General features: G+C 40.6%; 1 protein-coding gene across 1 annotated transcript in view; it reads left to right on the plus strand.

The window, feature by feature from the left end:
• The window catches only part of unc5a (unc-5 netrin receptor A), a gene marked incomplete at both ends in the record, with an annotated part of 148,815 nt that overhangs the window by 43,468 nt on the left and 87,824 nt on the right, over positions 1-17,523 (plus strand). The gene's annotated exons all lie outside the window — the stretch shown is intronic.

Genomic DNA, 17,523 nt, shown 5'->3' on the forward strand with positions numbered 1-17,523 from the left:
TTATTCAGATTGAATCAGGCAAACCAACACCTATTAGGCATCAATGGAACTTCATGACCACAGATTTGTGTTGTACAGAGCAATGCTTGATATTCTGCTGTAATGAGCAGAGACTCCTGGCTCTCCTAATTGCTTGCAGGGCCTCTGCATGGCTCATCAGAGAGCAGCTTAATTGGCCATCACTACCCAAGCAAGCACAAGGCTAAGGCCAGCCCCATTCCTGCCTGCTTTCTTTCACCAAGACGCTTGCAGAATAAGTAAGCAGCTCCATTTATTCTGCATTGCTGCCACTAATGAATGCACTGTAGCCCAGAGGTCTTGATCATTGTATCACACTCCTTGGTCTCAAAGTGTTTGGTGTGTTTGGAACCGCTTTTTGTCCGTATTGTACCAATGTGTGTGTTTTTTTTTTTTATCAGTGCTAACCATCAGTGTAATGAAGTGCTTCCTGGTTTTGGGGTCTCTAGTGTCTTCAGCTGCCGGCAATCAATTCATTTGCGCTCTAATGTTGAATATGTGTATGAAATGAATGCTGAAAGACATGATGGCAGAGGGAAAGGGAGCTGAAATGGCTCTCAGTGTGCAGTCATTCCTGTTCCGTGCTGCGAATCATCCTTTTCAGTGGGACAACACAACTTTTCATGGGCCATTACACTCTCGTGAACTACACAATCACACATGGACACAGAGAAGAGTGTGGAGCCATTTTATATATAGACAGACAGTAATGTAAATATCAACAAAAATGACTCTTTCATTTCCGCACGTTCTTTTTTAAACACTTCCTGTCAGATATTATGGCATCCTTTAAAGGATCTCATTCCATTCAAGTGCTCCGTGTTTTAATGTGGTTGGAAAATTGAAAGACACTCCCGCGCCTGTCCTTGGAAAAGTTGCCCCAACCCTGACAGAATAAAGACACCCACACATAATGCAGTATTGATTGGTGCTTAAATCAGTTTGATAACAGCTTTGTCAAATCAGCTCTTTTAACAATCAGATTAGAGCTTTTAGTACAATCGATCGGGGAAGGATTTCAAATCTACGAGATGACAGTTACAGAGGAGCACAAAGCTACAACCTGGCAACCCATGAAAAGGATCTGGGCATGCATCCTCTGTACACAACCTCTTTTCTTACACAGGGTCGCAAACGCTACAGAAGAGCAGTCTAGTGATGAATAATCATATGGTGTGTGATCCGAAAAACCACTGAAGATGTTGTACAGTACATCACATAGAAGTGGTAGAAGCTTCATCTGCACGTACAGTATCTGAAGATAACGGTAACATAATTCTACTGCATGTGCTCCCACACAATAAAGGCCATATAAAAGAGATACATTTCTCAGTTCACTGCATGTTTTTTTCAGAACAGCACCGTGACACATTGATTCTTGCCGCCGAGTCAGTGCGGCCTGACATCCAGATAAAACAAATGTCGCCCAAAAATTCCACTTACAGTAAATAAACAAAATCTGACAGCGGGCCAAATCATTACAAAATAAAGTCCACGGAGTTTAGCACCAGTTCTACCCAAAACACAAGGTGTTGCATCCATTATTCGAGCGTGTCGGGCTTGCATGCAGGTGGGACAAATTAAAGGTGGCTTTATGAGTGGCCACATCAGTTGTTGAAATTTAGCTGGGGAATGGATGTATTCATTGGTAATTGCTTGGTATTCTCTCTATTCAGTGTTTGAAAGGTTCTCTCTTGAGCTATAATTCTGGTTGCCAAGTCAGCGAGAGACGACTGTGCGACTGTGCTAGCTTCCCTCTTGGGTTTCTTAATTGGCTTTGTTATTGCAGACCTGTGCACAGTGAAGGCAGCGACAGAGAATCTGGGCTTTGCTATATAAGATACAGAGCTTTCAACTGTGACCCCCCCCCCCCTCCTCTCTGGGGCAGAGTGTTCACAGCTGCTCTCTCTGGAGAAGGTGACCTGGCTCTGGATCTCACTGCACTTTTCCCAGTGGACCACTCACTCCCCCACCCATCACAGCCACCCATCCTCTCCCACCCGGCTTGTTCACTCATCTCCCCATCAGAGGTCATTTTCTACAGCATTGTGGAGTTTTCTCTTCCCCTCCCTTTTTTTTGTCCACACCCATCCATTCGCCCCAGCAGGGAGTCGCTAATTCTCTCCGCTCTGTAGATTTTCCACACTTTTCCAGTGTGGGATGCCAACGCCTCTTCAGTGCCTCACCATGGCATCATCACCCCCTCCCACCAAACACACAGACACAGACAACAAATGTCTCTCCACCATTTCTACTCCGTACTCCCAAGGCATTTTGCAGTGAGAAAAGCGGGGTAGCATACGTGAGACTTAGAATAGCTTGTATTATTCTAGGTCTTGCTTCCAAAGCATTTGACATATTTACTATCAGTGATGTTCACTGAGCTATTCCTTTGCTGACAACTCTTTTCAAAGGCTTAAAAATAAATTACTCTGGCACAAGCACCAACCTCTAAGTGAATGATGAGAGTGTATGTATGTGTGTGTGTGTGTGTGTGTATATATGGCTGCAAGCTGGTGGTTTATGTTTGGGCAACTAAAAAACATGTCCAATCAACTCCCTATTGTAAGCTCCTGACCCATTTTATACAACAGCTTATAGTCATTAGCAGCCGTGGCACTTTTGTTTAGCTGTGCGTCCTCGTATTTGACACATACAGTGCATGTAGGGTGGGACAGAATCCATAAGATGCATTTTTAATACAACTTCGCAATGACATGGAGCTTTCAAGAAGACATTAGTGTACGTGCGGTTTTGATTATGCAGCATTAGTCTATTTATTACTAAGAGACTGCTTTTGAGCTGTCACATCTAAGGCTGTCTTGCTCCTTGTAAACACAGCTTTAGAGTCCATTTGTGGAATTAAAGTTGCAAATGAGCTCTCCAAGAACAGACCAAGGGATGGGGTGTCGCAAAACAAGATAATCATTTTACCCTAGATTAATGCTGCCGGCCACATCTATTAACTAATGTTGACATCTTGGCCTGAGTTGAAGCTGCTCGGCTTGTACGGTTATATAGAGGGAGTTAAATCCAAAAGAAGAGCCAAATGATTCTCAACAGAGGAATGACCTTTACATGAAGGATAAAGTTAAAAATTAATACAAAATACATGAGATTTATACTGTGTATATATGTATATCCTTTGCCCTACATAGGCTTTTAAACAGTCCTCTATCCTCTGTGGTCTTGATCCGTTTGTAGACCTATTGTGAAGCTAATTGTTTAACCGGCTACATCACAAAGCATCACACACACGCACATCCTTTTGATTCCGTCTATTGTCTGTTTTTACTGTCACCAAGAAGGCATATTTTAAATACCTTTAATGTCAGCTTTAAAAAAAATATTTTGATTTCGCGCCATCCTCACAAAGCACGGTTTTTAAAATTCCCCTCGCTTAGTCAAAAGTGGTACAAGCTGCAATTACTGTACTTGCTCATGACAATGATCTCAGAATGATGGGCACTGGGAGTATGACTGTAAGTGCATGTCAGCATTGATATCCTGCCTCCAGTGAATGCTATTGATGTGCATCAACAGTCACATCTGCAGAGCATGAATAGAGCTAGATTATGGTTGAAGGGCGTCACAGAATATTTGCCTTTTTAGCTGTTTAGGGCTCTTGTTGCAAGCTGATAAAGAGTTTTTTGGTACGAGCCAGCATGGTTACAAACATGAAACCGTGTTAAACATGCCTGAAAAGCATTGATACAGTACATTGAAATGTGTCTTGGTTTTGGTAATGCCTCTGTTTGCTCTCAAAACCATTGAATATCACATTTCCAACTATTAAGTATTTCTAAAACACTTCAGTTTTACATGCTCTTGGAGACATCCTTTCTGTACGACGTTCAAAAACAAACCTTTGTAATTAGGCCCCTATGCTAGAATTCCCCTTTGTCCTCGCTCTCTGCAGCAGCTTCCTCCTGCCACACCAGTGAAACCAACCGCAGAGGTAAAAGCAATCATCTGAGAAGCACTCAGTGAGGCCAGAAACTTGATCATGTTTCAACTAGGACACATTCATTGCAAATGCAGCATAAGTCTTCATTAATGAGCTGTAAAATGGGGAGTAATCAAATTTCTGCAATGTATGGAAAGTGGTAAGGTAGCACTGATAGGCTAAGTGTGGGACCAGAGGAGGGGACTGGGAAGGTTCTTTTTTCCTGGTACAGGAGACAAAAAGGTTGAAGCTCCTGTCTCATGTTAATCATGAACTCACATTAGCACTGAGGGTGTTGAAATCCTTTTTTTCTATCAAGGGCCATTTCAATTTTTATAACGTCCTCTGTGGGCCGTTCTAAATTATTGAACACATATATCACACTAACCTCATTAATGTAATAGCTGGAAATGCTTCTCTCTGGCAAGGTGTCGGATGTCAGTTGTCTTAACGTTTTAGCTAAAACAACTCAAACAAAGCTTAAGCAAATCCTCACCTTTGGCTGTGACACGCATGGCTTGCAAATTAGTCTTTTTTTATCAAACTCGACAGTGATCCCTTGCCCACAACAATGAGCGGTGGGACATTATTTTTAGGGATGTCTTGATCCCAAAGTATTGGATCAAATCCAATCTTTTTTTTTTCTTCTTACTTTAAACTCAACTAAATTGGCAGTCACGCCAATAACCTCTCAGTGATCTTTTTACACCAGCTGCAGGGCTTTCCACATGCCCCGGCTGTCATAATACTGTATTAATAATGAGCAGATTCTTCATGTGGATCAGCTGTAGACTGTAGCAGGGCTTTATTTGGGGCAGACTCGTAGTGGCATTTATTTCATATTACCCATGTTTGTGATAATTTGTCAAATTATATCCAAATCTGCACATCCACACTTTCGTTTCCATCATTGTGATTGCAGTTAATGACATGTTCTACCAGTGTTGAGCACGTTATTTATCTATAAAGCAAGTTGCGTCTGTCTGTCTGTCTGTCTGTCTGTCTGTCTGTCTGTCTGTCTGTGTGCCTGTGACGGGCATATCTTGCTGACAGTTAGTCAGATTGCGCTAAGACTTTGGATATGGGTTGAGCATGACCCGTGTGCATCCTTGATTTTCAATTTTTTTAGAGGAATTTTTATTTTCACTAATTTATCATGCTGCACTTTTGCCGATTTATCACGCTACACCAGGCAGGCGCAGCGGCTCATCAGCAGCAGCTGCGCTGTCTGTATTATGTTAGCCCTATGCTAATGCTAAGCGTAGCCTCGCTAGCTTACCTTTGGAAACAGTTTCGCCCAGTTAGCCACAAAGTAGTAGCATGCTAATGCTAAATAAATATGTGCTCACCGTGACGACAGCGCAGCGGCTCATCAGCAGCAGCTGGGCTGTCTGGAGTGGGGAGGTGGGAGTAAAGAGGCTACGTTTAGCATTAGCATAGGGCTAACATAATACAAACACTGTGCAACCTCATTTAGGCACAACGCACATGTTTTAATTTTAGCATTAGCATAGCTAGATGTTGTGACTGTCAGCCACGCCAGTGGCAAGCTATGCTAATGTTAATCGAAAATGAAAACATTTGCGTTGTGCCTAATGAGGTTGCACAGTGTTTGTATTATGTTACCCTTTACGTTCCTTATCATGCATTATCATAACTGAAAAATCTTCTTCTGCCCCAACTATAAGGATAAATTCTTCCTATGGGTACTGCGCTAGTTTTAAAATTAATTAATTAGTTACTGCATTGTAAAAGTAACTAGTTACAAGGGAAAGTAACTATTGTGTTACTTTAAAAAACATATTTAAAAAATGGGAGATCCTCCCCCATGAAACTTTAAATTAAACTATATGGTCAATTATTTATAATAACACTGAATATTAAATATGTTAAATGAATTAAATGGACACTTAACAGAATAAACTATTAGAATAAACAGGAAACACTACACTAATCTACACTATTTTAATGTTGCTGTGGACAATGTGAGACAAGACACCTATCAAGCGTACTACATTATTGTAGATTAATATTACTATGTTTATAATGGTTCAACAATGAAACACAACAGACTTTTGATATACATATACAGTACATTCTTGCCTTTTATCTCAATGAGGGTAAAGTAATGTCTGTACTTTCAGTTTGAAAACCTTGAATTTGCTGGTCTCGTCATCGCTGTGCGACCCAACTCTGCCTCTGATTGGCTCATGTCAGTAATAGTAACAGTGTTGTAATGATTGAAATGGAAATTAGTCAGATTATTCCGTGACTGAAAAAAATAACTGCATTAGTAAAACAATTTATTTAAGAATCGCTTTGTGGAATGATTTATTGTACTGAGAGTACCAATTTAAAAAAAAAAAAAAAAGGATGTACTGTGCTCTTTTGTCTCGGCTGTGTAATGATTCTTTGACACCAACTGACATGTGGACACAATTTCACTTTGTAAGAGCTTTGGCGCAGCAACAAGGCTCCTTCATGAACTCTCCTTCTGAATTAAGGATTCAGTCTCTTGGATTTCAGCTCACTCACCGCAAAACACAAAGCTCGTGTTTCTACCAGAAACGAGTCTTTTGAAATCTGCAAACTCCACTGATGATTATGAACTTTATCTAAGAGCATTTGTCCTTCTAACTCGTCCTATTTAGCTGCAAGATTCCAGCTGTCAAAGTAGATGCAGTAAAGTCTTTTATTTTAACAAATCTTGGGTCATATTTCTTGGAAGCCACAGGATCACCATCCATTATATAGTACACTAAAACTCTCCATTAAAGAGAACACATCACTGGACAAGCAATAACAGGCTTTCTGAATAGATTCACACCTAAAGTTCCTTTAGGTTACTCAGGAATTGCTCCGTGCATTTATTGAATGCAACGCCCTCATTCAGAGAACATCTTTTGTGTCCAGTCTATTGTATGACGCTGATATTTGGAACAGGCCGGCCCTAAAAATCAATAGCCACTGTCACCAGGAGAATGACATATCTTTACTGAATATGCCAAATGGAGCAGAGCCAGATAACAATTTGAGCCCAATTGTTCCATTAAGAGGACCAGTCGATATGACTGGTATTAGGTTTTCGCGTTTCACTTCTTATCACTGACACTGATTTATGTATGGCTGACACTGTAAATGAGGTGGTTATTTCTGTTGTCCTGTAGGTTTTTTAATGAAATATAATGCGTCTGATTAAAGTGGAGATATAGGAATGGGGGCAAAATGGCCTTACCAAATATAATTGGGAATCACGATTGTATTGTGATAGTTGTAAAAAAAAAAATTCTTATTTCCTCACAAATTTGATGCATATTTACATTGAACATTGTAAAGTGAAATCATTATAAATCTTGAGGTCCTGGAAAGATGTAGCTCCACCAAAGGTGTCCTCAAATTTCAGAATTTTGATGATTGACATGTATGCCTGTGTTAATGTTAAAAACAGAACACTTTTCTGACAAAGGCAAACATGATTTTTTTTATGATTAAATCACACAAAATACAATATACAACAAAAGAAACGGAACAAAACAAACTGCCAGCCCACAAAAATATACACATGAGAAGATTAGTTATACATGTCAAGGCCACATTATACTTCTCCGACTGCGTAATGCGTTATCCGTCTGCGTCACCACGGAGACGACTCGAGCCTTTATACTTCTGCGTCGTCGTGATGGATATGCGCTGCAATTTCCCGCCCGATCAGTAGGGGTAGCTGCGCAAGGTTGTTGTGCTTCTGGCTACAGTGAGCAATGGCGTCGAGAGAGAAAGACTGTTGTTGTTGAAACAGTGACCGTTTCTCACTTTTGTGTCACGGAACGCAGTTTTAAGATAATTTGAGGCGAGAAATTGGCCATTTAGAGTCTAAACATGTGCTGTGTGTGTTAAGATATGACGTATTTATAGTTTGGCAGCGGCGTTGTCGGCGGGTATCAGCTCCGCCTCTGTGGACGCTCGGGTGCGCACTGTGAGCCGGCACAGAGCAACTTTGCTCGGCCTGTCCTGAGGACCAATCGCAGCTCTTGCCGTCTCCGTTGTCCCTTGACGGAGTGACGGACACTTAAAAAATATTTTGTGCAGTCGGAGACGACGCAGAGGCTCTTCGACAGGCTCTGCGTCGACGCAGAGTCTCTGCGTAACCTACGCAGAGCACTTTACGCAGGAGTATAAATTGGGCTTCAGTCTACATACTGAATCAAGAGAACAGAAGTACATTTTAAAGTCTAAGATAGAGTCCTGAGAGCCAGGATCAGTAGAGTCAATAGTCTGGGGGAAACAGAACACCTTTTTACCGGGTGGAATCTTTTCACTGCTGCACTACACATGCTTCGGGCTTAGCTGAAGAGGTGACTGTGGTTGAGATTGCAGAAATGAGCAATTTACTCCACCACCTTTGCATAAAACATGTCTGAGAGAGCCAAAATCTCCACACTTATGTTAACAGACACACACTCAACTGCGCCTCTCTCTCGCTCATGCATAAAAAAAATACCGATGTACATACCGCAATACCGTTGACATTTTGAAAAATACCATGATATAAATAAATCACTATGGTGTTTAGTGATTTATGCGATCGAAAGTGTCATAATACTCAATTTTATCCCTAAAAAGTTTGCGACTGACTTAATCTTGTACAAAGTAATTAAAGCATATCTCAATAAAAAAGCAATTAGCGAAAGATTAGGTGAAATTTAAAGCTCTGTCTTTGACACAGCCACTTGAGGTAAAAGTAATTGAACCTTGTTTTGCACACTGTGCTCGCCTTACACAATGCTGTCCTCGTCATGAATAATCAAGGAAATTTTTCTACATGGGGGTTTGGTAATCCACTCAAAAGAGAAATTAAATATTCAGTTTGCATTGAGAGGATCTCATGCATATATTTGTTTTGCCCGAAAGAAAATGGGTGTGTGCATGAGCTCCCAGCTGTGTTGTTGTCCGTGTCTGTGTTGGAGGAATCGCAGCAGGAGACTTTTTTTTTTCATAGTGCTAATTTGATTTGTAGCACGGTGTATGCTAATGCATTGTTTGAGGGAGGGTGTGTTTTTTTTTCAACCAAAAGACAAATAAATTAACTTTGCATTTTGAAAACCTGGCATGATTAAGCATTTGGGAGGTGTACACACACTCTAACATCATCAGTCTACATCAGAACACTTTATGTATTCCTAATGCTGTGGACAGCAGGTATGAACACTGGAGCCTGCAGTCATGGTGTCTGCAGTGAAGAAGGTTAGTATGCAGAACATGTGTCGCGTGATTACATTCATAAGCAGTGAAGCAGCCAACCTTTGCCTTCCCCTCAGAAACTATTCATATCCTTGTTTTGATGGTTAAGTTCTTGTCAGGGTTTTTTTTTATGCACAGCTCAGGCCATTTGTTGTTATTGTCCCAATAAGGATCTTTTTTGTACATTGACTTTTTACATTGTCGCAAAGTACAAATACTTTGTTACTGTACTTGAGTACAAAATTCATATCTGTAATTTACTTTATTTAGATTTCGAGCAACCTTTACTCTACTACATCTCAAAAGAAAGTTGCGTCTGTGTGTCTGTGACAGGCATATCTCGCTGACCGTTAGTCAGATCGAATTAAGGTTTTGGATATGGGTTGAGCATGGCCCAATGGTGTGCATCCTTAACTTTCAAGTTTTTTGGAGTAATTTTAATTTTCGCTGATTTATCACGCTACACCAGGCAGGCAGCGGCTCATCAGCAGCAGCTGTGCTGTCTGGAGCAGGGAGGTGGGAGTGAAGAGGCTGTTCTCATGGTGGGTGAGACATTTTCACACGATTCCACTCAGAACATGGTGTTATACTGAAACGACGACGTCGGTGTCCATTCACCTATACACAGCAACATATTTATTTAGCATTAGCATGCTACTATTTTGCGGCTAACTTGGCGAAACCTGTTTCCAAAGGTAAGCTAGCGAGGCTACGATTAGCATTAGCTTAGTTAGCTGTTTTGTGACTGTCAGCCACGCTGGAATCTCTTTACAAGGCGTATTTGATCTGCAGTGTACGGGCAGTGCACTAATTTCCTCTAACGATCATTAGTCAGTACTACCAAATAAAATCAGAAGAAGAAGAGTTGGTAATGGTCTGTATTTATACAGCACTTTCCAAGGCTTGAGCTGCTTTACACTTGTCATTTTCACAATCTGCAACATGGGTTTAAGTTATTTGCTCAAAACAATAGAAAAGCAGAGGCAAGAATTTAACCCACAGCCTTCCAGTTGAAAGACAACTCAAATACTGAAATATAACTTTTGTTACTTAAGTACAGTAAATGTCATATACTTTAAGACTTTTATAATAAAGTCATTTTCTGGTAAGATACTTGTACTTTTACTTATTTATCCCTTTTAGGTACTTTATACAAGACTGTCTCACAGAAACGTGTAAAACCTTGAGGCTCCACTGCCAGCTCCTCCTATCAGACGTTTGTGAATGAGTCCATCATTTCTATAATTTTTTGTTCTAGAACTGAAGACATACTTTGCCACTGCTGCTGCTGTTGCCTGAAACTTTCTTTCTTTGCGTTGGATCATTTTTACAGATATTTAATGTTCATGTCGAACAAATGTATCTCCCAACGGTAGCAGGTGAGTGTTTTCTGAGATTTATTCCAGCAGTAAAGTAATCAATATGTCAGCCAAAGTGCATTCCTGCAGTTTAATAACACAAGTTTTATGCATTAAATTCTTGTCTTTAGTGGCGTACTCCCATAAATGTTGTGATCAAAGTCCTGGTTTTCTTGTTTTTAATGATATATTGTTCAGATGCACAGTCAAAGTGGAGCAGAGGACGTTTGAACTTTTTCTCTCCGACGCTGCACAGTTTTATTCTCAAAGTGTGCAAATGAGATCGTTGTCTCTTCTTATTGCGGCTATAACAGACATTATCACATTGTCTGTATAGCATCTCCGTACATCATTAGCAAATGCAACGTTTTATGTGAAAAGTAGCTCTAATGAATGAATCAGAAACACACAGCAAAGAGCAAATTAATCTCGTTTGTCCTCTTTTCATTTCCATTCAAGAGTTATCGGCCATTTCAACATGTCTATAAATACAGTAGGGATACAGTGAAGTGGATTAGTTGGGTTTAAATAAAAGATGCATCATGAATCAAGATCACTTTCATTATTTAGTGCATGCTATAGTTTGCCATAGTTGATGGGAAAATGGAGCGAGGAACTAATAGTTGGAGGTCAGTTAGTTAATTAGTTAGTTTATCACAACTAAAGGTATTCACAAGCAACTGCAGGTACATTTGTGCTGACACGTTTTCAACACATATTCTTATAAATGAAATAGCAGCATTCTGCACATGAAGAAATAGACTGTAGGATGAAGCACACGCTTTTATTGCCCACCATAAGTACTTATGTTACCATGTTATAAAACAAGAAAAAAAACATTTATCTCCATACGTTATATTACAGTCTTCATATATGTATCAATAGCCAGAATTTTAAACACTCTTATTAAGTTCGAAAGGTGAGGTACATCATTTTATTTCCTCTGTGCAACTGTTGTATACAGTTTTTATTGATATTTTGTTCTAAATGCTGTTTTTTTTTTTTTTTTTTTTTTTAAACATTCAATTTCCTCTGAGTCGATATTGACTCTCTCTGGTTGGAGGTGAATTTCAATGACAGATCCCGAACATTAACCATTGCCGTGCTGCAATTCTCTACACCCTCTGCACGTTCACTGATTCCGGCTTTTTTCCCCCACACACTTCCCACACGGCGGCTTTCTCCACGCCATCTGCAATCCCATCATTCCCTCTGCAACACTTCACAGCTCCTCACAGAAAATGCATTTGCACCAAGGCAATGGAGGCAACAGGAGCTTATCTAATGAACCTTTGTTTCATTCTCCCAACTCTGCAGTCACTTGATTCCTTTAAAAAAAAAAACAGCAGCATTTTAAATGATTTACAATATGGGGTTGTATTTCAGCAGAGATCATGTTTACTGTAGGTAATTTGCTGCACATTTTCATACGTAGCAGGTAAAGATTGTAACATGAAAGCACAATCCCTCGGAGCGACCTCACTCCTATTTGTAGTCTGTCGATACCGTTGTGCTCCGTTGAAAGATGAGTTCCTCCATGATGAAGCTGCATGCTCTGTCCTAAAAAAGGCCCACCACCCAGCAGAGCAGCACAAAGTCAGAGCTGTACCGCATGCTGGCTCCCATTGCAGCCGATTACTTATCTATTGATTGAAGCCAGCGTTGTGCAGATGGATGTCTTTGGAGTGTGACAAGTGCTTTAACAACCCCGGAACCTAATGCTCCTCAACGTCACTTTGGGTCCATGTTAAATAATGTCCCCCATCTCTAAGTCACCAGGTTTCTCTCACGGTCAATCCCAGCAACCGTAAAGGAATCCATCTTGATTGGATGTCTTCAGGCCAAAAGATCTATGGCCACAATTACATGTAGCCACTCCTTGCTCCAGCTGGCGAGGTGTAATAAATAGCATTAAGGACTGCGAAAATCCTTTAAATACACTTTCTCCCCCCCCCCCCCCCCACCCCCTACTCTCTTCTGGCTTGACAGTTAGGTAGAGCAATGAATTCCCAGCAATTGTTGAAGCTGCCTGTAAGGAGCAGATCGCTGTTTCTACTGCTTATCACTTTCACCAAAGCTGCTGCAGAGATTTGGTCACAGATGTGTGCGCCCGTATTTGGTCATTGTCACGTGAATTTGGCCGACATCAAAAAACAATGTCAAAGGCTAAAATTATTAAATATTCAGATATGTTAACAAGCGAACCTAAGTATAAAATAATTGCTTTAAAGGTTTTTTTTTTATTTATTTTATCTCTTTGAGAGTTTCCCATGTGGTCATGTGACCGATGTAGACCGATGAATTTGTAGATCGTCAAGGTGCCACTGATGACAGCTCTGCGTGGGTATGCACGGTTGAATTTTCCAAACTGCTCGAGAAACAGTCGTAAGGAATTTTTGGGCAAATCTACCTTGACTTGGGCGAAGCTTGGGAAGATCGCCACCATAATTCCTGTGTCGGGCACACCTGCCAAACACGTATTCTCCCTCCAAAACCTTTTTTATTCGTCATATCTGACAAAAACACAGTGCTAGTGCAACACCAAGCTTTTTGTCCTGCTGATGACTTCTTTCACATGAAAATATACCTCAACATATTGAGTGTGTTTTACTTTGTGCTCCCACACGTGGGCGTTTTGAACAAACTGTTGTCTCCTCTTCCTCTTGGCAGGTTCTTGGGTTCTGGCACAGGTCCATCACCGCTGCCTAACAAATAGCCATAGGCCAGCGAAGTTAATCAGCGGTATCATCTTTAAATGTGATGAATGTCTCAGATGAGTCACAGCTCATCTGAATCTTCAAGCTTTTTTCACGTGGTGCTGTGAAGCACCTTGAGATGTGTTGGTGGCATGGACATTTCAGTTGTTAGCTCGAGCCATTATTGACCGCTGCACAGTTTCCACCTACAAGAGCTTTGATTGAGTTCCTTTGTCTGCATAAATTCAAACACAATCATTAAAGCCTGTAGAATTCTGCATCCCTCTGTTGTCCAAGCAAACAGTTTCTGTAGTATAACTCCCAGCTGACCTTTTTCCTCCCCACCGTACATTACATAGATAAATAAAAACAGGCCTGGTGAGAAAAGACGCCAGCATCTGAGGGTTTCATGGGCGAAAGCAGCCTCATGCCCCATTATCAGCCTGGATGCTTTAGCCTCAAAAAACATTTCCATACAAAGGGCATCCACACCCAGAACAAGAAGGTTTTTCTGCCTTAATCTTTATCTCTCACTGTCAGCAGCACCGCAGTCCCACGCCTAACTCTCAATTCTGCTGCTTATTTCCATTGCTTAATTTGTTTTTCCCTACCTATTTAGAATTTGACATCTGAAAAAAAAAAAAAAAGCTCTGAATAATTGGAATCATTCTCTGACGCAAAATTATTCTCTGAAAAATCCCTATGTTACTTTATACTTAGTAAATAACATGTTTTCACTTGTCACCTGATTAGCTGTTGGCATGTGGCTGAGGCTGTGTTTATAGTGCTTTTAATTTCACTATGAAGACATCGACTCTCTTGCAGAGAATGTACAAAGGATGTACACTTTGACTGAACTGGCTTTGAGTTGATATCTCTTTATTACATCTGCTAATTCAAGCATTATTCATTTTTCTAACAATTCTCACATGAATTCAGAAAAGGTGGATTTTTTTTTTTTTTTTTTAAATCAAACATCAAAGCAACTCATTTTCATGGAGCAACCCTTTGGCATAGAATCCACAATAATATGTCTGCGTTGGTTCAGGATGTTATTGCTCTCCTCTCTCTCTCTCTCTCTTTTTTCCGGTAAGATTACAATTACTTCCAAAGTCTCTCGTGCAATTTTTCTCATTGGAGGGTGCTTACAGGAACAAGCTCACTCTGAGACAGACTGGTCCTCACTTAACCACAATCCCGAAAATAGCTATACACTGTGGGCTGCCTATGAAAGAATACAGTGATAACTAAATATCCTGCTGAAAAACACCATTTGCCACCTCCTCGCTCTCATTTTACCATAGATTCGCCTTGATGATTTCCTGTTGAAAATCAATGATTCACTCTTTCAGAATAGCAGCTCCTCTGAGGGTGTTGGCCAGGTTCTCCCTGTGGCAATGATTTCAATCAAGAGGCATTTGAATTCTCAGGCCTTACACAATGGAATGGTGCAAGCTGTAATAAATTGGACAAATGAGTCATTTCTTTGCTGAAGTTGGATTTAAATTGATTCATGTTGCGACCTCTCAGCATTTACACATTCTCAGACACGTGCGTCATGCGCACAGATGCACAAACACCACACACTTGCTTGCATTGGCTCACGGGCTCTGCAGGTGCAATTTCTGGCATCATTTCCTCTTTGGTTAAATTAGTTCCGAATAGTGCAAGGCTGATGCTCTCAGCATCATAGTGCTGTTATTACTAAAGGCTATTCTCACAAACTTACAGGCACTTAACATTGTTGACCTTTATCAACCACAGGCCTGCACTGGCAATTCTTGTCAGTGGCAAACGAATGAAAATAAAACCAGCAACCTTCAGACGCTGGAGGAAAATGTGGGACTTGTAAAACTGCCAAATATGCTTTTTAGTTTTCTGAAATGATCCAATGTGTACTGTATGTTTAAAGGCAATTAATCCAAAAACCGACCATATCATTTGAGTCGGTTATTAAGAGACTGCAAACAGTTGTGTTCCATTCTTAATGATGTGACTTTTATTTCCCCTGTCATGAGCCCCATTCAGAAACCATTGGTTTTATTTTGAACTCCGTGTTCTGACATGTTTGTCTTAAAGGCAAAATTAGTACAATTAGTCTGACAGCTAAAAGATGGGATGTAATGGTTCTTTAATCCTGCCAAACTGCTGCAAAGTGCTGGCAATTTGTATCCCATATTACCATCCCAATTAGAATCTGTTTCCCTGTAGGACAACAACATGTCCTGCATATAGTGTCTACTAGCTAAATCCTGACTTGTCTAGATTTGGACTGTTGATTTCCTTCCCCGCTGAGATGAAATGTGACAAGCGAAAATGTGAACGGGAGGATTAGCACCGCTCGTGTAATTTTGGAATAGATTTACCTCGAGAACTAAAGGGCACTATGTATCATGCGGTGTTGCAGGCAAAACAGGAGCCGCCCATGACTCCCAATTTCACAAATTAAGGTCACAGTGTCTTAACGGTGGATCTAAGCCTGTAGTCATTGGCTGTGTGGAAATCTTGGTGCATGTTTGACTTTTTTTTTTTTTTTTATAAATGGAGGACTTGCTGCTCCTAGCCAGGTGGAAGTGGAACAGTAATAAATGTGGCCCAATATATCATCCCCAGCACATTACAGGGGAACCCGGGGGTGATTATTCATGCCGGCAGGGGCATGAACAGACCTTTCAGGGGTTCATGGGCTCAAACTTTGAAAAGGGCGTCTCTCTCGCTCTCATCATTCTCTGCAGGGTCGTTTGTGTTGTTGGCTAATATGCTATGTTAATAAATGCAGAGAAATTTACAGATCAGATTTTCATAATGGTGTTTTTTTTCTTAATGTGATCACTTGATTAGGCTGGATTGGTTTTTCGCGTGTATCGTCAAAGTCCTTTGTTTTCATGCAGTGACTGTAATCATCATTGGATTCTTTAACCTTAATCATCAGGGTCAAACAGAAGAGCGTGTAGTGTTTACGTTATGCGTTAACTCTTTCGACTACGATCACATACACTATTCTATTAAGCCTCACAGAGTCTTAAATCGTAGAATTAGCTTCTCAAACTGGTGTAATCAAGAATGCAATTACCATACTTGTAGTGAATCAACATTTTTCACCCACCAGCCACATTCTTGGACTCATTAAACTACAGTCATTTAGTGGAGAGCCAGGGAGATGATGCTATTCAGTAGAGCTGTGCAATTAATCGAAACTTGTTTTTCAATTACGAGAATGAGGCCCCAAACGATTACAACAACAAAATAACCGAAACAAAAACGATTATCACAAATCGGGGGCTTTTATTCTGAAAATAGCGCTTTTAATGTCGTAACATCGTCTGACTTCCTGTCACACTCACAATCCGGCAAAAAATATAATACAGGCATTCAGTGGAACTCATTCAAAATGTGTTCAAAGCCATTTTTATGTGCAATAAATTCCATTTGTTTCAAGTTCAATGAGTAATTGACTCATAATAAGTAATTGATCATTTTGACCCAAACAATAAAGTGCTTATTATTATTTTTTTTCATAATGGAGCAGCCCTACTGCTGAGAGCAGTGGGATGCAGGTTGAACATAGATGGGATGTTCTGTTTGGAGCAGACTGTGTTTATCGTCTTTTTGCAGCTATCAGGGCACACACACACACACACACAGACAGATGAGGGACAACAGCTGGCCCTAATGCATGTTGGGTACGATCAGCTCGGCCCAGTCACAGCACATCAATAGACCCATACGTTAGCTGACAGCGCTGAAATGTGCTCGTCTCGCAGGTGTCATAGGCCCGGCCCCAGCACAGGTGATAGGAAAATGGGCAATCTGTCTTTCTACTAGAGGGGTATGAGGAGAGGTGTCGGGTTGCCACCGGACATCAGAACTTTGATCCTTCACGAATGGGCTGTTTCACAAAATGACAAACATTTGTAGCCTTAACCAGCTACACTTTCACTCAGTAACTACAGGGACTAGTCAGGTTGATCGTTGCCTCGCTGCTCAGGATGGATGTGTCTCCAGTCATGTCTGTATGTAGCAGTATTTAAATAATTTTATGTGTGTCAGTGATTATGACTCTCCATATGATTAAAACACCCACTCTTGAAAGTATTTACCTTATCATATGCATCGTGTCAGGCTATAATTTAATGGAAATGAGGAATTTTGCCGTGCACTTTGTGGCTGTAATGTGTAATTTGAGTGCAACCGATCATGTGTGAGATCTAAAAATAAATACGTAAAAAACAAGTTTAATAAAAGTGACTGACTGATCTTACCGGTT

This window comes from Microchirus variegatus (assembly GCF_963457635.1).
Source record: "Microchirus variegatus genome assembly, chromosome: 6".
In the NCBI taxonomy this organism is placed as follows: Eukaryota; Metazoa; Chordata; class Actinopteri; order Pleuronectiformes; family Soleidae; genus Microchirus; species Microchirus variegatus.